This window comes from Stenella coeruleoalba (assembly GCF_951394435.1).
Source record: "Stenella coeruleoalba genome assembly, chromosome: 20".
NCBI classification, from domain to species: Eukaryota; Metazoa; Chordata; class Mammalia; order Artiodactyla; family Delphinidae; genus Stenella; species Stenella coeruleoalba.
Genome location: NC_137166.1, coordinates 44,852,366 through 44,874,538, shown reverse-complemented (window position 1 = coordinate 44,874,538; position 22,173 = coordinate 44,852,366). Strand labels below are relative to the sequence as shown.

Sequence of the window (22,173 nt, the reverse complement as noted above, 5' to 3'; positions counted from 1 at the left end):
CAAGAACTTAAGACATTCTAAGACAACTGTGATGGATTCTTCAAAAAAACATAACCATGAAACAAAGATGGGGGAGTGCTGTTCAGTTTAAAAGTGACATAACCACTAACAAGTATGAGCCTGGAGAGTGAATCCTTGTTAAAAGATATTCTTGAGAATATTAGGGAAAATTAAATATGGACAGAATATTAGAATGTATAGAATTAATTTTTAAGGTATGATTATAATATTTTGGTAATATCCTAACTTCTAGGATACAAACTGATTTATTGAGGGTAAAGTGATACAATGTTTACAATTTATTATTAAATGGTACAGCAAAAATTATATTTTATAGAAAAATGAAGCAAATATACAAAGTGTAAATTTTCAAATCTAGGTGAAGGGTAAATGGATGTTCATTATAGAATGTGTTCTATGTTTTTGTCAGAAATTTTTCATAATAAAGTTGGTAAATATTTTCTAGGCAGTTTGCTCTTTGTTATCCTTTTAACTTCTATATTATTGGTAAAATCCTTCACACCATTCCCTGATGTTTCACCAGCTATATTCTTAATATTCTCACACTCATTAAATCCTTAGGGTTACTTTTCAGCTCTAATTTTCTGGTAGAACTTAAGCAATGAAGTCTGCATTTGATCTTTACATGTTCTTTATATTCTTATGGATTTTATCAAAGATGAATTTCCTGAAATACAATAAGTGATGAATGGCTTTCTAAATTTGTTACCTTCATTATGTCTTTATATTAAGAAACTCATTAAGTATATAATGTTGATAATAATAAAAATTATCATATCTATTTTTCATTCAAAGGAGTTTTTTGGCCAGGTAGTTTTTGCAAAATTGTACATGTTATAAACTATCAACCACACTTTTAGGTGGGTACCGTTTTATAAATGACACACAGAAGGGTAAATGTGTTGCCCACTATCACACAGATAGTAAAGGCAATGATGATAAGTATATGTCATTGATTAAAAACTTCCCCACAATTATTTTGATGACAAATTGAAATTATAATGGAGTATTCTTCAGGCATACAAAAATGTAATCTGGCAGACACTGAGGATCTGGTCTGAGACACATTCATGCATCACTGAGAACTTGAATTTTCTCTGAATTGTATTAAACTCAAGGACAGCACCAGCTGTTTTCAAAACAGTATTTGCTAGCAGCTGCTAGTTGCAACCTTGTAGTTTAAAAGTCTCCCACCCCCTGACACAATTATGTAACCCCAAAGCATCCTTGTTTAACAAGCACCCTTACCTCTTGCCAGCTCACATCCTAATTCTTGACAACTTATGTAACTTTGCAGTTTTTTACCTTTTTAAACCTACCCCATTTTATAGTCCAGCAGAACACAATTCGAGTGGGTTGTGTTTCTTGGGCTGCAGTTCTAACAAACCCCAAATAAAAGCGCTTTTTTTCCTTTTTTTCTTCAACCAGGTCTCTGTTCTTGGAATTCTTGGTTAACAGTTACATTAACAGGTTTATTTCCTAATGCAAACTTCCTAAAATTTAAGAAGGATTGAGAGGTATTAGAAGGCTGTTACACACTTATTAAATTAACATGTCTGGAAAGAGTCACATTCACAGAATTTCTTTCTGGCATGAATATTTTTCTATTCTGTAAACAGAAAATGATATGGAAAGGCTTTCCTATATTCCGTTACATTCTGAATTCTCTGGTGCCAATAAAGATGTGAATGTTGTCTAAAGACCTTCCTACATAACTTATAGGGTTTCTCAGCAGTATGAAAACTCTGATGTTCAGTAAAGTATGAATTAAGTCTAAAGGCCTTCCCACATTCTTTACACTCAGAGGATTTCTCACCAATATGAATTCTTTGATATGGTCTAAGGTCTCCACTATGACTAAAGGCCTTTCCACATTCTTTACATTCATAGGGTTTTATACCCGTATGAATTTTCTGCTGTTGAGTCAACTGTCCACATCAACTAAAGGCCTTATCACATTCTTTACATACATAGAGTTTTAAACCAGAATGAATTCTCAGATGTTCTTTTAGAACTGTTCTATGAATAAAGGCCTTTCCACGTTCTTTACATTCATAGGGCTTTTCACCAGTGTGAATTATCTGATGCTCAGTAAAATAGAAACTAAATTTAAAGGCCTTCCCGCATTCTATACATTTGTAGGGTTTCACATCAGTATGAATTTTCTTATGTACACTAGCTTGAGAATATACTCCCACAAGTCTTCCCACATTCCTTACATTCATATGATTTCTTACCAGTATGCATTCTATGATGTACTCTAAGGTTGCCATTACAACTAAAAGCCTTCCCACATACCTTACAGTCGAAAGGTTTTATACCAGTATGAACTGTTTTATGTCAATTAAACTGTTCACACACACTAAAGGTTTTTTCATATTGCTTACATTCATAAGGTTTCTTACCTGTATGTATCCTTCTGTGTTCAATGAGGTAAAAATCAAGTCTAAAGGCCTTCCCACATTCCTTAACATTCACAGGGCTTCTTGCCTGTATGAATTTTCTGCTGACAGGTAAGTTGACCACATGCACTAAAAGTTTTCCCACATTCCTTACATTCACAGGGTTTCTTGCCTGTATGAATTTTCTGATGCTGTGTAAGGAAAAAAACAAGTAGAAAAGCTTTTCCACAATCTTGACATTCATAGGGTTTCTCACCAGTATGAAATCTCTGATGTAGAGTAAGCTGATAGCTACAACTAAAGACCTTCCCATATACATTACATTCATAGTTTCTCACCAGTATGAATTTTCTGATGTACACTTAGACACTTGTTTTTTTTTGGCCACACTGCATGGCTTGTGGGATCCTAGTTCCCCAACCAGGGATTGAACCTGGGCCGACGGCAGTGAAAGCACCGAGTCCTAACTACTGGACAGCTAGGGAACTCCCGATAGACACTATTAAAGGTATTCCCACATTCTTTACAATCAAAAGTTTATCACCAGAATGAATTTTCTCATGTTGAACAAAATTTGAGCCACAACTAAAGGGTTTTCCACATTCCCTATATTCATAAAGTTTCTGACTATTATGAATTCTCTGATTCAGAGTAAAAGATGAATGTTTTCTACATGTTGGCATGTTATAGATGATTTTCATTTGACTGAAATATCTATCTCGAGGTCCCTGTTGACCCTCAAACTCACTTTTGCTCTGCCACTCATTTCTCAAAATAGATCCTTTAAGAGAAGGAGTTTTACTTCCTCCTATTATCTTCCATCAGGATAAACTGATTTCATAAATGTCCTCTGGCGATAACTTCTTGGTCTTATACCTGGAGAGTAAACCTAAAAGAAAACAAAAAAGCAAACAAAGATAACTTTCTAGCAGCCAGCAAAACATACAGTTTCTATCTTAAAAATAGGATACAAAATGAAAACAATTCTTGAAAAGAAATAAATGGCTTAAAGAACTTTCAATATAATTAGGTAGTTTTAAATCAAAACAATATGAGCTGAGAGAATAATGAGAGATTATGTAAGATTGTGGTGATTTGAAATTTAGGTGTCAATCAGAATAATCTGGAGAGCTTCTTACAAGTACAGCTATTTGGGTACCACCCCAGACCAAGGTGAATCAAATCTAAAGGAGTAATTGGGCATCTACATGTTTAATAACTTCACAAGATGATTCCAATATAAATCAAAGTTTAGGAGTTCCCATTTAATAATATTAATCATTTCCTTTACTCTTAGAATAAAATCCAAACATGTTACCATAGAATATAATATGGCCTTTGCTTACCTAAAGACTTCTCTGGAAGAAACTGTCCTCTTTACTCTCTTAGGACACTTGCTACTGTTCAGCTCCTAGATTATGCCCACAACCTTTCCATTTCATACAGCTTTTTACAGGCTATTTCATCTCCTAAGAATCACCTCTCCTGGGCTCAATGAAAGGCTGACTATTCATCCTTTCATCTTAGGTTAAACATTTCTTGCAAAGAAATGCTTGCCCTGCTGACTATAAGCAGATCCATGTTTATTCTCAATCACAACATCATGATTCTTTTCTTCATGTCACAGTTTTCAACACATATACATAAATTTTCGCTTTGCTTTGCTGTTTCTGATTCCCAAACCATCCCAAAGGAAGATATAATTCCTATTTCGTTCAAAATAAGTAAATTGACTGGGACATAGCAGGTGTTAAATGATTAACTTTAGAATTTAGAATAAATAATAAATTTATTTAGAATAAATAAATTTAGAATAATAAATTTAGAATAAAATGATAACTGTCAAACTATGATACTAGATGAAAATATTACAAAGTCACTGTAATGCAGTTGAATATCATAATAATCACTTAAATAATTTCACAACACTCAAAAGACATTTCTCCCTACCTCTAATCTCTCATACGTTACTGCAGTGATTAAGTGCACTTTTTCCTACTTTACTTCCTATATATATATAGGGACTAAAAGAAATTCAAGGTAGCTCAGCCAAATGTGTAAAAGGAAAAAGGTCCTTGTTTTACCTAATAATTCTTTAAGCAGTTATCCAATCAAACAGATGTCTCCACCAATATTGTTCATTCCCTGCTGTGCATAGAGATGTGTATAATTAACATATATTCAGTTGAGTTTCACTATTATTCAACCCTCCTAGATGCTCAGTCTGCTTACTTCATAACATTTCACAGATTTCCCTTCTATCCCCTTACATCTAGAACCAACCATTCTTATTCTTTATGGAAAAGTATCTGAATGATTTTTAGATATTATAGCAGTTATGTATCATATTGAACAGTTATTTAAAAACTGAACAAGGAGACCATAATTTTGGAGAGAGGAGAGTAAGTGAATGGTATGAGGAAATTGTCTGGGGAAACTAGGAGTGTCAGGGAATCTATTAAAAAGGATATTTGGGATAAAACCTGGAGGGTGGCAATCTAGATAAAAGAAGAGCCTACGAAAAATCTAAATAGTGGATGTAAGGTTCAATTTGAAATGAATGGAGAAGAAATTTTCTGTGATTACAATATAAGTATAAAAATGGAGGGAGGGGGCTTCCCTGGTGGCGCAGTGGTTGAGAGTCCGCCTGCCGAGGCAGGGGACACGGGTTCGTGCCCCGGTCCGGGAAGATCCCACATGCTGCCGAGCGGCTGGGCCTGTGAGCCATGGCTGCTGAGCCTGCACGTCCAGAGCCTGCGCTTCACAACGGGAGAGGCCACAACAGTGAGAGGCCCGCGTACCACCAAAAAAATAAAATAAAATAAAAAACTAAAAAAAATTTAAAAGGAGGGTGTTTGAAACAAAACAATCTCTGAATATAACACAATAAAAATTTAAATAATAACATCAAAAAATTAAAAGCTTTTCTATTTGTAAACAATGTACTTAACTAAGCCACTGTTGTTTCAATGAGGAAATACAAATTAAAATATCAGGGACTTCCCTGGTGGTCCAGTGGGTAAGACTCTGTGCTCCCAATGCAGGGGGCCTGGGTTTGATCCCTGGCTGGGGAACTAGAACCTGCATGCATGCCACAACTAAGAGTTTGCATGCCGCAGCAAAGATCCTGTGTGCCACAACTAAGACCCGGCACAGCCTAAATAAATAAATATTAAAAACAATTAAAATATCAGACTTTCTAGAAAATTTTGAGACAAAAACAACATCAGAATGGATGGCAGACTAATTTAGTGCTCAGAAAAAAAGTCAAAGACTTAAATGGTTATATTAACCTAAATATAAGACTGAACTAAGCACCCTAAAAAAAGATAAAAAAGGAATGTAAGCTGAAGTAAAGCAAAAGAAAGGAATAAAGACAAAATGTAATCAGTCAAAAAATACAAAAAGATGGGGTAAACAAATAAAATAGCTCATTCTTAAAAACAAATCAGTAAGAAATAAATTCTTGGTCTACCTAATAAAGAAAAAAGAGGAAGAGAAAACTTTTAAATGACAAAGGGGAAATGTCTAAAAGAATATATATTTTTAATTATGCAAGATTATTTTGTAAATAAATTTTAATCTATATGTGAAATAGTTTTTTATTTTTAGGAAAAGAACTGATCAAAACCAACTCTAAAAAAGATACAGTGTTGGGCTTCCCTGGTGGCGCAGTGGTTGAGAGTCTGCCTGCTGATGCAGGGGACACAGGTTCGTGCCCTGGTTCAGGAAGATCCCACATGCTGTGGAGCAGCTAGGCCCGTGAGCCATGGCTGCTGAGCCTGCACGTCCAGAGCCTGTGCTCCACAATGGGAGAGGCCACAGTGGTGAGAGACCCGCGTACCGCAAAAAAATAAAATAAAAAAATAAAATGTAAATAGACCAACTTCTCTTGAAGGAACAGAGAAGCCTGTCAACGAATTATTCCCTAGGAAAGGTAACAGTAATGCACATTCCTATCATCCAAACTGTGGTCTTTAAGTATTATTCCCTACTAATATCAACCTGAGCTCTTTGGAGAATTTGCAGATTCCTAATCTAAAGCAAGGAAGGTATGTGTGTCCATGATTTCCCATGCCAAAAAGTAAGGAAGATTGCACAGATTAGTGAGTGATGTCAAAATAACATAGGAAACAGCTTAAGAAGCAACCCAGGCTAACAGTGAGACAACAGGAGAGAGCAAGAGTGAGGGAGGGAGACGGATGATCATTCATTGAAATGCATTTAATCAATGAATATATATATATATATATATATATATATATATATATATATGTGAAAGAGCATTTCCAATGTCAGCAAGGTGGTTATTTAAATAACTGTACTTGGAAAGTTGATAGTTCAAAAGGAAAAAAAAGCACATTTTCTGCTTTTCTAAATTAAGAACTACTGTTCAAAGTCATCAATAAGAAAGTAAAAGGTAAGCCATCATATGCAAGATATTATATATGAAATACACACATACACCCCAACCCTAGTTTCTTTGGAGTACTTGTGGATTTCTGATCTGAAGCAGAGAAGGTATGAGTTGAGTCCAGGATTTCCTGTACCAAAAAAGCAAGGAAGATTTCAAAGATTAATGGGTGATGGGTAGATTAATGTGTGGAGATATAGTTATACATAGATAGGGATAGCTATACATAGATATTTAGCTATATAGATACAGATATATCTCAAGTTGTATCCAGAATAAAAATCAACTCCTAAAAACCAGTACGAAAAACCCCAGCCAGCCAAACAGAACACTGTGTGGAAGACTTCAATGGGCATTTCTTAAAAGAGGGTATCCAAATAGTCAACAAAAATAAAGCAGTACTGTAATTTTCAGGGAGATGCGAATTAAAACACAATGCTACCAACTACTCAACAGAATAGCTAAAATGAAAAGATGGGAGAGAAACAATATCAAATGCCTTTAAGGTTGCATAACAAGAAGAATTCTCTTATACACTAGTAGTGGGAATGCACGCTAGCAAAGCTGCTTAGGAAAATTGAAAGTATTACAGTTCAACATATATATCCAGTGTCACCAAATTCCACTCCTAAGTAGACACTTAACAAAAATTTGTAAATATACTACTTGTTACTCAAATGTATTTGTTACTCAAATCTCAACAGATTTCCAATCTGTGCACTTTCCATCCAGTGTGAGGACACCCAGGAAAGGTCCTTCCTGGCACTGAGGGAGAAAAGGCTGCTGAACCAGGAAAAACCTGACTCTTGATCAGCAATGCTTTCAGAGAGATCTTTTATTTTTTTAACTGAAGTACAGTTGATTTACAATGCTGTGTTAGTTTCAGGTGTCAGAGAAAGATCATGATCAAAAGGGGAAAATGTGAAAATTAACAAACTAATTTTAAAAGGAGTTGGGAGGCCAGGAGGCGGAGTTCTTAAAACCAACCACTCATGTCAATTGCATACCCAATAGGAAGAGAGGTACTTTGCATCTCCAACAGGAAGAAGGATACTACTTTACTACCAAGTAGGAGGAAGAATTTTTCCTTTCCTGGCAACAGCCCAGCCACTGAGCGACTGTCACAACTCAGCCAATAAAATGCCACTCACTTCAAACTCCTGGTTTCCTCCAATGAACTCTTCGTAATACCCACTCCCACTCCCTCTTCTCTATAAAACAAAACAAAACAAAAAAACTCTCTCCTTTGGACTTGCCTGTGGTTTGCCATAGATTGCATGTCCTGAATCGCAATTCTTTGCTGTTCCCAAATAAACCCATTTTGCTGGTAAAATAACTGGCTGATATATTGTTTTAGGTAAACAATTGGAAGACTAAACATAAAGATGTTAGTTCATTAAGAAATGTAATGTAAGGCCAATTAGAATATAACAAGAGGAGGAGCTTCAAGATGGCAGAAGAGTAAGACATGGACATCATCTTCCTCCCCACAAATACATCAGAAATACATCTACATGTGGAACAATTCCTACAGAACACCTACTGAACGCTGGCAGAAGACCTCAGACTGCCCAAAAGGCAAGAAACTCCCCACATACATGGGTTGGGCAAAAGAAAAAAGAAAAAACAGAGACAAAAGAATAGGGACGGGACCTGCACCAGTGGGAGGGAGCTGTGAAGGAGGAAAGGTTTCCACACGTTAGGAAGCCCCTTCGTGGACAGAGACTGCGGGTGGGGGAAGAGGGAAGCTTCAGAGCCACAGAGAATAGCACAGCAACAGGGGTGCAGAGGACAAAGTGGAGAGATTCCTGCACAGAGGATCAGTGCTGACCAGCACTCACCAGCCTGAGAGGCTTGTCTGCTCACCCGCCGGAATGGGTTGGGGCTGGGAGCTGAGGCTCTGGCTTCAGGGGGATCCCAGGGAGAGGACTGGTATTGGCTGCGTGAACACAGCCTGAAGGGGCTAGTGCGCCACAGCTAACCGGGAGGGAGTCTGGGAAAAAGTCTGGAGCTGCCGAAGAGGCAAGAGACTTTTTCTTGCCTCTTTGTTTCCTGTTGCGTGAGAAGAGGGGATTAAGAGCGCCACTTAAAGGAGCTCCAGAGACTGGCGCGAGGCGCAGCTATCAGTGCAGACGCCAGAGATGGGCATGAGACGCTAAGGCTGCTGCTGCCGCCACCAAGAAGCCTGTGTGCGAGCACAGGTCACTATCCACACCCACCTTCTGGGGAGCCCGTGCAGCCTGCCACCGCTAGGGTCCCGTGATCCAGGGACAACTTCCCCAGAAGAACACACGGCATGCCTCAGGCTGCTGCAACGTCATGCCTGCCTCTGCCGCCGCAGGCTTGCCCTGCTCTCCGTACCCCTCCCTCTCCAAGGCCTGAGTGAGCCAGAGCCCTCGAATCAGCTGCTCCTTTAACCCCATCCTGTCTGAGCAAAGAACAGACGCCCTCAGGTGCCCTACACGCAGAGGCGGGTCCAAATCCAAAGCTGAACCCCAGGAGCTGTGCGAACAAAGAACAGAAAGGGAAATTTCTCCCAGCAGCCTCAGAAGCAGCGGATTAAATCTCCACAATCAACCTGATGTACCCTACATCTGTGGAATACCTGAATAGACAAAGAATCATCCCAAATTGAGGAGGTGGACTTTGGGAGCAACGACATATATATTGTTTTCCCGTTTCCTCATTTTGTGAGTGTGTATGTGTATGCTTCTGTGTGTGATTTTCTCTGTATAGCTTTGCTTTTACCATTTATCCTAGGGTTCTGTCTGTCCTTTTTTTTTGGTTTGTATTTGTTTTTAGTATAATTGTTAACACTTGTTATCATCGGTAGATTTGTTTTTTGGTTTGGTTGCTCTCTTCTCTCTTGCTTTCTTTTTTTTAATTACATAAAAAAAATTTTTTAAATACTTATCTTTTTAAATAACTTTTTTATTTTATCTTCTTCTTTCTTTCTTTCTTTCTTTTTTCTCCCTTTTATTCTGAGTCGTGTGGACGACAGGCTCTTGGTGCTCCAGCCAGGTGACAGGGCTGTGCCTCTGAGGTGGGAGAGCCAAGTTCAGGACACTGGTCCACAAGAGACCTCCCAGCTCCACATAATATCAAACGGCAAAAATCTCCCAGAGATTTCCATCTCAACACCAAGACCCAGCTCCATTCAATGACCAGCAAGGTACAGTGCTGGACACCCTATGCCAAATAACTAGCAAGACAGGAACACAACCCCATCCATTAGCAGAAAATCATAATAAGGCCACACACACCCCAAAACCATAAAATCATATGATAAAATTATATGGTCATAATAAGGCCACACACACCCCAAAACACACCACCAGACATGCACCTGCCCACCAGAAAGACAAGATCCAGCCTCATCCACCAGAACACAGGCACTAATCCCCTCCACCAGGAAGCCTACACAACCCACTGAACCAACTTTAGCCACTGGGGACAGACACCAAAAACAACGGAAACTACGAACTAGCAGCCTGCGAAAAGGAGACCCCAAACACAGTAAGTTAAGCAAAATGAGAAGACAGAGAAACACACAGCAGATGAAGGAACAAGGCAGAAACCCACCAGACCTAACAAATGAAGAGGAAATAGGCAGTCTACCTGAAAAAGAATTCAGAATAATGATAGTAAAGATGATCCAAAATCTTCTAAATAGAATGGAGAAAATAAAAGAAACGTTTAACAAGGACCTAGAAGAACTAAAGAGCAAACAAACAGTGATGAACAACACAATAAATGAAATTAAAAATTCTCTAGAAGGGGTCATAGCAGAATAACTGAGGCAGAAGAATGGATAAGTGACCTGGAAGATAAAATAGTGGAAATAACTACTGCAGAGCAGAATAAAGAATAAAGAGAATTGAGGACAGTCTCAGAGACCTCTGGGACAACATTAAACGCACCAATATTCGAATTACAGGGGTCCCAGAAGAAAAAGAGAAAAAGAAAGGGACTGAGAAAATATTTGAAGAGATTTAGTTGAAAACTTACCTAATATGGGAAAGGAAATAGTTAATCAAGTCCAGGAAGCACAGACAGTCCCATACAAGATAAATCCAAGGAGAAACACACCAAGACACATATTAATCAAACTATCAAAAATTAAATACAAAGAAAAAATATTAAAAGCAGCATGGGAAAAACAACAAATAACACACAAGGGAATCCCCATAAGGTTAACAGCTGATCTTTCAGCAGAAACTCTGCAAGCCAGAAGGGAGTGGCAGGACATATTTAAAGTGATGAAGGAGAAAAACCTACAACCAAGATTACTCTACCCAGCAAGGATCTCATTCAGATTTGATGGAGAAGTTAAAACCTTTACAGACAAGCAAAAGCTAAGAGAATTCAGCACCACCAAACCAGCTTTTACAACAAATGCTAAAGGAACTTCTCTAGGCAAGAAACACAACAGAAGGAAAAGACCTACAATAACAAACCCAAAACAATTAAGAAAATGGTAATAGGAACATACATATCAATAATTACCTTAAATGTAAATGGATTAAATGCTCCAACCAAAAGACACATACTGGCTGAATGGATACAAAAACAAGACCCATACATATGCTGTCTACAAGAGACCCACTTGAGACCTAGGGACACATACAAACTGAAAGTGAGGGGATGGAAAAAGATATTCCATGCAAATGGAAATCAAAAGAAAGCTGGAGTAGCAACTCTCATATCAGACAAAATAGACTTTAAAATAAAGACTATTAGAAGAGACAAAGAAGGACACTACATAATGATCAAGGGATCAATCCAAGAAGAAGATATAACAATTGTAAATATTTATGCACCCAACATAGGAGCACCTCAATACATAAGGCAAATACTAACAGCCATAAAAGGGGAAATCAATGGGAACACAATCATAGTAGGGAACTTTAACAACCTACTTTCACCAATGGACAGATCATCCAAAATGAAAATAAATAAGGAAACACAAGCTTTAAGATACATTAAATAAGATGGGCTTAATTGATATTTATAGGACATTCCAACCAAAGACAACAGAATACACTATCTTCTCAAGTGCTCATGGAACATTCTCCAGGATAAATTATATCTTGGGTCACAAATCAAGCCTTGGTAAATTTAAGAAAATTGAAATCATATCAAGTATCTTTTCTGACCACAATGCTATGATACTAGATATCAATTACAGGAGAAGATCTGTAAAAAATACAAACAAATGGAGGCTAAACAATACACTACTTAATAACGAAGCGACCACTGAAGAAATCAAAGAGGAAATCAAAATATACCTAGAAACAAATGACAATGGAGACACGATGACCCAAAACCTATGGGATGCAGCAAAAGCAGTTCTAAGAGGGAAGTTTATAGCAATACAATCCTACCTCAAGAAACAAGAAACATCTCAAATAAACAACTTAACCTTACACCTAAAGCAACTAGAGAGAGAAGAACAAAAAAACCCCAAAGTTAGAAGAAGGAAAGAAATCATAAAGATCAGATCAGAAATAAATGAAAAAGAAATGAAGGAAACAATAGCAAAGATCAATAAAACTAAAAGCTGGTACTTTGAGAAGATGAACAACATCAATAAACCATTAGCCAGACTCATCAAGAAAAAATGGGAGAAGACTCAAATCAATAGAATTCGAAATGAAAAAGGAGAAGTAACAACTGACACTGCAGAAATACAAAGGATCATGAGAGATTACTACAAGCAACTATATGCCAAAAAAATGGACAAACTGGAAGAAATGGACAAATTCTTAGAAATGCACAACCTTCCGAGACTGAACCAGGAAGAAATAGAAAATATGAACAGACAAATCACAAGCACTGAAACTGAAACTGTGATTAAAAATCTTCCAAAACACAAAAGCCCAGGCCCAGAGGGCTTCACAGGTGAATTGTATCAAACATTTAGAGAAGAGCTAACACTTACCCTTCTCAAACTCTTCCAAAATATAGCAGAGGGAGGAAGACTCCCAAACTCATTGTACGAGGCCAGCATCACTCTGATACCAAAACCAGACAAAGATGTCACAAAGAAAGAAAACTACAGGCCAATATCACTGATGAACATAGATGCAAAAATCCTCAACAAAAAACTAGCAAACAGAATCTAACAGCACATTAAAAAGATCACACAACATGATCAAGTTGAGTTTATCCCAGGAATGCAAGGATTCTTCAATATACGCAAATCAATCAATGTGATACACCATATTAACAAATTGAAGGAGAAAAAGCATATGATCATCTTAATAGATGCAGAGAAAGCTTTTGACAAAATTCAACACCCATTTATGATAAAAACCCTCCAGAATGTAGGTATAGAGGGAACTTTCCTCAACATAATAAAGGCCATATATGACAAACACACAGCCAACATCGTCCTCAATGGTGAAAAACTGAAACCATTTCCACTAAGATCAGGAACAGGATAAGGTTGTCCACTCTCACCACTATTAGTCAACATCGTTTTGGAAGTTTTAGCCACAGCAATCAGAGAAGAAATAAAAGGAATCCAAATCAGAAAAGAAGAAGTAAAGCTGTCACTGTTTGCAGATGACATGATACTATACATAGAGAATCCTAAAGGTGGTACCAAAAAACTACTAGAGCTAATCAATGAATTTGGTAAAGTAGCAGGATACAAAATTAATGCACAGAAATCTCTGGCATTCCTATACACTAATGATGAAAAATCTGAAAGTGAAATTAAGACAACATTCCCATTTACCACTGCAACAAAAAGAATAAAATATCTAGGAATAAACCTACCTAAGGAGACAAAAGACCTGTATGCAGAAAATTATAAGACACTGATGAAAGAAATTAAAGATGATACAAATAGATGCAGAGATATACCATGTTCTTGGATTGGAAGAATCAACATTGTGAAAATGACTCTACTACCCAAAGCAATCTACAGATTCAATGCAATCCCTATCAAACATACCACTGGCACAGAATTAGAACAAAAAATTTCACAATCTGTATGGAAATACAAAAGATCCCGAATAGCCAAAGCAATCTTGAGAAAGAAAAACGGAGCTGGAGGAATCAGGCGCCCTGATTTCAGACTATACTACAAAGCTACAGTAATCAAGACAGCATGGTACTGGCACAAAAACAGAAATACAGATCAATGGAACATGATAGAAAGCCCAGAGATAAACCCACGCACATATGGTCACTTACCTTTGAGAAAGGAGGCAAGAATATATAGTGGAAAAAAGACAGCCTCTTCAATAAGTGGTGCTGGGAAAACAGGACAGCTACATGTAAAAGAATGAAATTAGAATACTCCCTAACACCATACACAAAAATAAACTCAAAATAGATTAGAGACCTAAATGTAAGACCAGACACTATAAAACTCTTAGAGGAAAACATAGGAAGAACACTCTGACATAAATCACAGCAAGATCTTTTTTGATCCACCTCCTAGAGTAATGGAAATAAAAACAAAAATAAACAAATAGGACCTAATGAAACTTAAAAGCTTTTGCACAGCAAAGGAAACCATAAACAAGATGAAAAGAGAATCCTCAGAATGGGAAAAAATATTTGCAAATGAATCAACAAAGGATTAATCTCCAAAATATATAAACAGCTCATGCAGCTCAATATTAAAAAAACAAACCACCCAATCCAAAAATGGGCAGAAGAACTAAATAGACATTTCTCCAAAAAAGACATAAAGATGGCCAAGAAGCACATGAAAAACTGCTCAATATCACTAATTATTAGAGAAATGCAAATCAAAACTGCAGTGAGGTTATCACCTCACACCAGTTAGAATGGGCATCATCAGAAAATCTACAAACAACAAATGCTGGAGAGGGTGTGAAGAAAAGGGAACTCTCTTGCACTGTTGGTGGGAATGTAAATTGGTACAGCCACTATGGAGAATAGTATGGAGGTTCCTTAAAAAACTAAAAATAGAATTACCATATGATCCAGCAATCCCAGTACTGGGCATATACCCAGGGAAAACCAAAATTCAAAAAGACACATGCACCCCAATGTTCACTGCAGCACTATTTACAATAGCCAGGTCATGGAAGCAACCTAAATGCCCATCGACAGATGAATGGATAAAGATGTGGTACATATATACAGTGGAATATTACTCAGCCATAAAAGGAACGAAATTGGGTCATTTGTTGAGACGTGGATGGATATAGAGACTGTCATACAGAGTGAAGGAAGTCAGAAAGAGAAAGACAAATATCGTATATTAATGCATATATGTGGAACCTAGAAAAATGGTACAGATGAACCAGTTTTCAGGGCAGAAATTGAGACATAGATGTAGAGAACAAACTATGGACACCAAGCAGGGAAGGCGGCAGGGTGGTGCGAGTGGTGGTGTGATGAATTGTGCAATTGGGATAGACACGTATCCACTGACGTGTATAAAATTGATGACTAATAAGAACCTGCTGTATAAAAAAAAAAATTAAATTAAATTTAAAAATTAAAAAAAATAGGTTGTCCTGAAGAGGTTAAAAAATCTCATTGTTTCCATAGGATTCAAAAGTCATGTGCTACTCCAAAGGCATAGTGACTGTCAGTATAATTGCTATCTGGTCTTAGCTGGCAAGCTCTGGTTAAGGCAATTAATAGAGGTTATTCTGCTGACTTTGTTTTTGGTATATAAGAGCTTTCATTTATGTCCACTGTGGGCATTACTACATATCCAACTTCATAATGTACCTGCTCATTCTTTAAGTAGGACCCATCTGTAATTCAAATTAGATCAGCATTACCAATAGGAGCTTTTTGTAATTCATTCCTGGGAGCAAGATGATAATCAGTTAACAAAATGAAGTCATGTGTTTTCTTTCTGTGGTTCTGGAAGCAAAGTTGCAAGGTTAAGGTTATTACATTGAACCAAAGTAATATTAGGTGCAGAAAGCAACAATATTTCGTAAGAAGTTAGCCAGCTTACAGAATACTGCTGAGTGTGGTAAGAGTTTAGAAGACTCTCAACTGAGTGTGGGACATAAAATAAATAGTTAAAGGAGACCCCATTTCTATTTCTTCAGTAACCTTACACAAGCAAGCCACTGTTGAAACAGCCCTCATAAAAAGTGAAAGTCCTTTCACTTCTGGGTCTAATTTTGCTTTGGAGCATAAAGGCAATTCATCTATAAGCATTTTTGCAAAAGCATAAGAGTAAGACAGCAACTGCCTATAAATGAAAAAAGACTTAAAATTTAAAGCATGGTTAGTGACTTCCCTGGTGGTCCAGTGGTTAGGATGCCATGCTCCCAATGCAGGGCGCCTGGGTTCAATCCCTGGTCAGGGAACTAGATCCCACATGCATGCCACAACTAAGAGTCCACATGCCACAACTAAAATATCCTGCATGAAGCAACTGAAGGATCTTGCATGCCAGAGTGAAGATCCTGCACATGGCAACGAAGATCCCACATGCTGCAACTAAGACCCAGCGCAGACTAATATTAAAAAAAACACAAAACATGGTTGAAGACCTGATTACAATGCCACTGTCATGGAAATTTCACTATTTCTGTGACATACATTTTAAGATAATAACTAGAATTATGACTGACTACACACCAGGACATTTCAAATTTTAGGAACTTCATATAATTTCTAGAATATTTATATTAACAACCCATACAATATAATCTAAGAAGGTTTATCATTACTCACTTCACCACGTTTCCCAGGTAATTTAACATACCAGATAAATCTAAGTAGTTTAATATTTCCCTTTGAGATGTTCAGGGGCCCTCTGAAGCATCCCAAAGTTAGCTAGAGATCAGAAGAACTTCATTTAGAATTTGATTTGAGGAAGTCTTTCAAAGATATCAAAAGGTTTTAAACACGTGGCCAAGTAAGATCATAAGTCACTGTGAAACAATACTTATTCATTTAACCAAAGTGACAATAAAAGATTTCAAGGGCAAATTCAGAAAGATACAACAGACTGCCTAAGAGGTAAAGAAACTGTACAATATGCTATCAAATCAGATCAATAGTACAAGAAAATTTTATCCTCTTTACAGAGAAAAAAACAAATTCTAGTTTTGTACCATTTTATTTTCAATATTAAAATTCATCCCTTTAATTAAATTCAATCTAATCTTAGTCCTGACCATGCCTAAAACTCTTTTCTCACAGTTCCCTTTTTATTATTTAAAATTTTTTTAATTTATTTTTTGGCTGCATTGGATCTTTATTGTTGAGCGTGGGCTTTCTCTAGCTGTGGAGAGCGTGGGCTACTCCTCGTGGTGGTGCGTAGGCTTCTCATTGCAGTGGCTTTTCTTCTTGCAGAGCACAGGCTCTAGGTGCATGGGCTTCAGTAGCTGCAGCACACAGGCTCAGCAGTTGTGGCTCGTGGGCTCTAGAGCACAGGTTCAGTAGTTGTGGTGCACAGGCTTAGTTATTCCGTGGCATGTGGGATCTTCCTGGACCAGGGATCAAACCCATGTGCCCTGCATTGGCAGGTGGATTCTTAACCACTGTGCCACCAGGGAAGTCCTGAAGTATTTTTATTTTAAATATTTATTTATTTATTTGGCTGCGCCGGATCTTAGCTGCGGCACGCAGGATCCTTTAGTTGCGGTATGTGGGATCTAGTTTCCTGACAAGAGATCGAACCCAGGCCTCCTGCACTGAGAGCATGGAGTCTTAACCACTGGATCACCAGGGAAGTCCCTCACAGTTCCCTTTTTTAAATGAATTTCTAGAAGTATATGCCACTTCATAGTACAATCTTTCAATAATAATGCAAAAGATACATGTACAAAAATAATGCACAAATTATTTATTAATAATCTCAAACATATTTAGTCTCTCTGTAATAAGAGGTCTAAAGTAGGTCAATATAGATTTCTTTAGCAATCAATGTTTCAGTATTTTATCCTATTAAAAGTGATCTAGGGCTTCACTGGTGGCGCAGTGGTTGAGAGTCCACCTGCCGATGCAGGGGACACGGGTTCGTGCCCCGGTCCGGGAAGATCCCACATGCCACGGAGCGGCTGGACTCGTGAGCCATGGCCACTGAGCCTGCGCGTCCGGAGCCTGTGCTCCATAACGGGAGAGGCCACAACAGTGAGAGGCCCGCGTACCGCAAAAAAAAAAAAGAAGTGATCTAGACAGTCAATGAATTGCCATCATTTAACTTAATGTAGCAGAACTGTGAAGTTTCAAGTTAACAAAAATCTGGAGAAACTGTTTTCAGGTAGACACATCATAAAATATAATCATTCTTAAAGAGTTCACCCAAATACTTTGATCCCATTTATCTCTATTTCATTACTTATGAAAATATCATCATACCAAGTTAATTATCTTGTTGACAAATTTTATAACAGAGGTAACATGAGCTTACTGGCATTTAGTAAACCTAGGTACAATAAAAGTATTATATTTAATGTTGATTACTTTAAAGATGTGTCTATATTAATTAAACCATCAACTAAAACTTGTTTTCACTTATTAAAGATTAATCTTAGATCATATGAACACTTAAAAATTTTGGATAGCTTGAGTTACATTCAGAAGTATTTGATTTCTAAGTACTCACTTTTAAGTCAATTAAATACAGCTCTTTTACAAATTATTTTTGGTAATATCATCTGGAGGTAGGGACATATCATATTTATAATGTACACACAGACATACATATATCCAAATAGACACAGAGGTCTCATAGTTTTCCTGCTCGAGTTTTAAAAGGCCTCTTTTCCCTTTTTTTTTTCTTTTTTCAGTTTTAGTTTCTACTAGTTGAGCTAAGACTGTAGTCTCAGGAAATGTAGGATGTGTTTACATTTCAAGGACATGATAAGAGTTACAACTTCAAACTTTCTCCCAAAATTACTTTTGTTCTCTCAGGGTCAGAATTTTGAAAAGATGTTTTATTAAGCCCACTTTCTCTAATTAGGCATGCAAGAATCAGTTTTGGAATGTCAAAAAGTTCCACCCTGGCCATGTAAGAGTTAAGATACACAGACTGAGAAGATATGAGAAATGTTTAATAAACAGCTACAAGATCTAAGGAACAGAGATGAACAATACAATAACTGAAATGAAAACTACACTATAAGGAATCAACAGCAGAATAAAGAGGCAGAAGTATGGATAAGTGATCTGGAAGACAGAATGGTGGAAGTCACTGCTGTGGAACAGGATGAAGAAAAAAGAATGAAAAGAAATGAGGACAGTCTAAGAGACTTCTGGAAAAACATTAAATGCACCAACATTCTCATTATAGGGGTCCAGAAGGAGAAGAGAGAGAGAAAGTACCTGAGAAAATATCTGAAGAGATAATAGCTGAAAATGTCCCTAACATGGGAAACAGTCACCCAAGTCCAGGAAGCACAGAGTACCAGGCAGGATAAACCCAAGGAAGAACATGCTGAGACACATATTAATCAAATTGACAAAAATTAAAGACAAGGGCTTCCTTGGTGGTGCAGTGGTTAAGAACCCACCTGCCAATGCAGGGGACACGGGTTTGAGCCCTGGTCTGGGAAGATCCCACATGCTGCGGAGCAAATAAGCCCACACACCACAACTACTGAGCCTGTGCTCTAGAGCCCATGAACCACAACTACTGAACCCACGTGCCACAATTACTGAAGCCTGCGTGCCTAGAACCCGTGCTCCACAACAAGAGAAGCCACCGCAATGAGAAGCCCGTGCACTGCAACAAAGAGTAGCCCCCCGCTTGCCACAACTAGAGAAAGCCCACGCACAGCAACAAAGCCCCAACACAGCCAAAACTAAATAAATAAATAAGTTTATTTTAAAAAAATAAAGACAAAGAGAAAATATTAAAAAGCAACAAGGGAAAAGCAACAAATAACATGCAAGGAAATTCCCATAAAATTATCAGCTGATTTTTCAGCAGAAACTCTGCAGGCCGGAAGGCAGTTGCACAATATATTTAGAAGTGATGAAAGGGAAGAACTTACAGCCAAGAACACTCTACCCAGCAAGGCTCTCATTCGGATTCAATAGAGAAATCAAAAACTTTACAAACAAGCAAAAACTAAGAGAATTTAGCACCACCAGACCAGCTTTGCAACAAATGCTAAAGGTACTTCTCTAGGCAGGAAAGAGACAACAACTTAAAACAATCTTGTATCAATACATTTATAGACTGCTATATCAAAACCTCATGGGAACAGCAAACCCCAAAACTATAATAGATACACACACAAAAAAGAAAAAGCAATCCAAACGTAGCACTAAAGATGGTCATCAAATCACAAAGAACAAAAGAGGAAGGGGAGCAAAAAGATGTACAAAAATAAATCCAAAACAATTAACAAAATGGCGGTAAGAACATACACGTCGATAATTACCTTAAATGTGAATGGATTAAATGCTCCAACCAAAAGGCATAAACTCACTGAATGGATACAAAAACAATACCCATATATATGGGTAAAAGAGACCCACTTCAGATCTAGGGACACATACAGACTGAAAGTAAGGGGATGGAAAGAGGTATTCCATGTAAATGGAAATCAAAAGAAAGTTGGAGTAGCAATACTTTTATCAGACATAATAGACTTTAAAATAAAGACTGTTACAAGAGACAAAGAAGAACACTACGAAATGATCAAGGGATCAATCCAAGAAGATATAATAATTTTAAATAAATATGTACCCAACACAGGAGCATTTCAATATATAAGGCAAATACTAACAGCCATAAAAGGAGAAATCGACAGTAACACAATAATAGTGGGGGATTTTAACACCCCACTTTCATCAATGACAGATTATCCAGACATAAAATCAGTAAGGAAACACAGGCCTTAAATGACACATTAGAGCAGATGGACTTAACTGATATTTATAGAGCATTCCATCCAAAAGCAGCAGAATACATATTTTTTTTAAGTGCACATGGAACTTTCTCCAGGATTGACCATACACTGGGCCACAAAGCAAGCCTCGGTAAATTTAAGAAAACTGAAATCATATCAAGCATCTTTTCCAGTCACAATGCTGTGAGATTAGAAATCAACTACAAGAAAAAAACTGTAAAAAAGCACAAACATGTGGAGGCTAAACAACATGCTACTAAACAACCAATGGATCACTGAAGAAATCAAAGACAAAATCAAAAAATACCTAGAGACAAATGAAAACAAAAGCACAATGATCCAAAACCTATGGAATGCAGCAAAAGCAGTTCTAAGAAGGAAGTTTATAGCAATACAAACTTACCTCAGGAACAAGAAAAATCTCAAATAAACAACCTAAACTTACACCTAAAGCAACCAGAGAAAGACCAAACAAACCCCAAAGTTAGTAGAAGGAAAGAAATCATAAAGATTAGAGCAGAAATAAATGAAACAGAGACGAAGAAAATAATAGCAAAGACCAATGAAACTAAAAGCCAGTTCTTTGAAAAGATAAGCAAAATTGATAAACCTTTAGCCAGACTCATGAAGAAAAAAAGGGAGAGGGCTCAAATCCATAAAATTAGAAATGAAAAAGGAGAAGTCATAATGGGCACCACAAAAATACAAATGATCATAAGAGACTAATACTAGCAACTATGTGCCAATAAAATGGACAACACAGAAGAAATGGACAAATTCTTAGAAAGGTACAATCTCCCAAGACTGGACCAAGAAGAAACAGAAAATATGAACAACTCATAAGTACTGAAATTGAAACGTGATTTAAAAACTCCCAAACAGGGACTTCCCGGGTGGCACAGTGGTTAAGAACCCGCCTGCGAATGCAGGGGACACGGGTTTGAGCCCTGGTCCTGGAAGATCCCACATGCCACGGAGCAACTAAGCCTGTGGGCCACAACTACTGAGCCTGTGCTCTAGAGCCCACGAGCCACAACTACTGACCCCAAGTGCCACAACTACTGAAGCCCGCATGCCTAAAGCCTGTGCTCCACAACAAGAGAAGCCACCACAATGAGAGGCCCACGCACCACAACAAAGAAGAGCCCCCACTTGCTGCAACTAGAGAAAGCCTGCGAGCAGCAACGAAGACCCAATGTGGCCAAAAATAAATAAATAAAATAAAATAAAATAAAAACTCCCAACAAACAGAAGTCCAGGACCAGATGGCTTCACAAGCGAATTCTATCACACATTTAGAGAAAAATTAACTCCTATCCTTCTGAAACTATTCCAAAAAATTGCAGAGAAAGGAACACTCCCAAACTCATTCTATGAGGCCACTCTCACCCTGATACCAAAACCAGACAAAGATATCACAAAAAAAGAAAATTACAGGCTAATATCACTGATGAACATAGGCAAAAATCTTCAACAAAATACTAGCAAACCAAATCCAACAATATATTAAAAT

At 37.5% G+C, this 22,173-nt stretch overlaps 1 long non-coding RNA gene across 1 annotated transcript in view; it reads right to left on the bottom strand.

Moving 5' to 3' along the window:
- Window positions 1-248: 248 nt before the first annotated feature.
- The window catches only part of LOC307179237, a 37,832-nt gene continuing 15,907 nt past the window's right edge, over window positions 249-22,173 (bottom strand). Inside the window, exons 3-5 of the long non-coding RNA XR_013825348.1 lie at window positions 3,172-3,312; window positions 2,427-2,614; window positions 249-1,514 (exon numbers count right to left, since the gene is read on the bottom strand). This is a non-coding gene — a long non-coding RNA (uncharacterized lncRNA). The remainder of the gene's footprint in view (window positions 1,515-2,426; window positions 2,615-3,171; window positions 3,313-22,173) is intronic.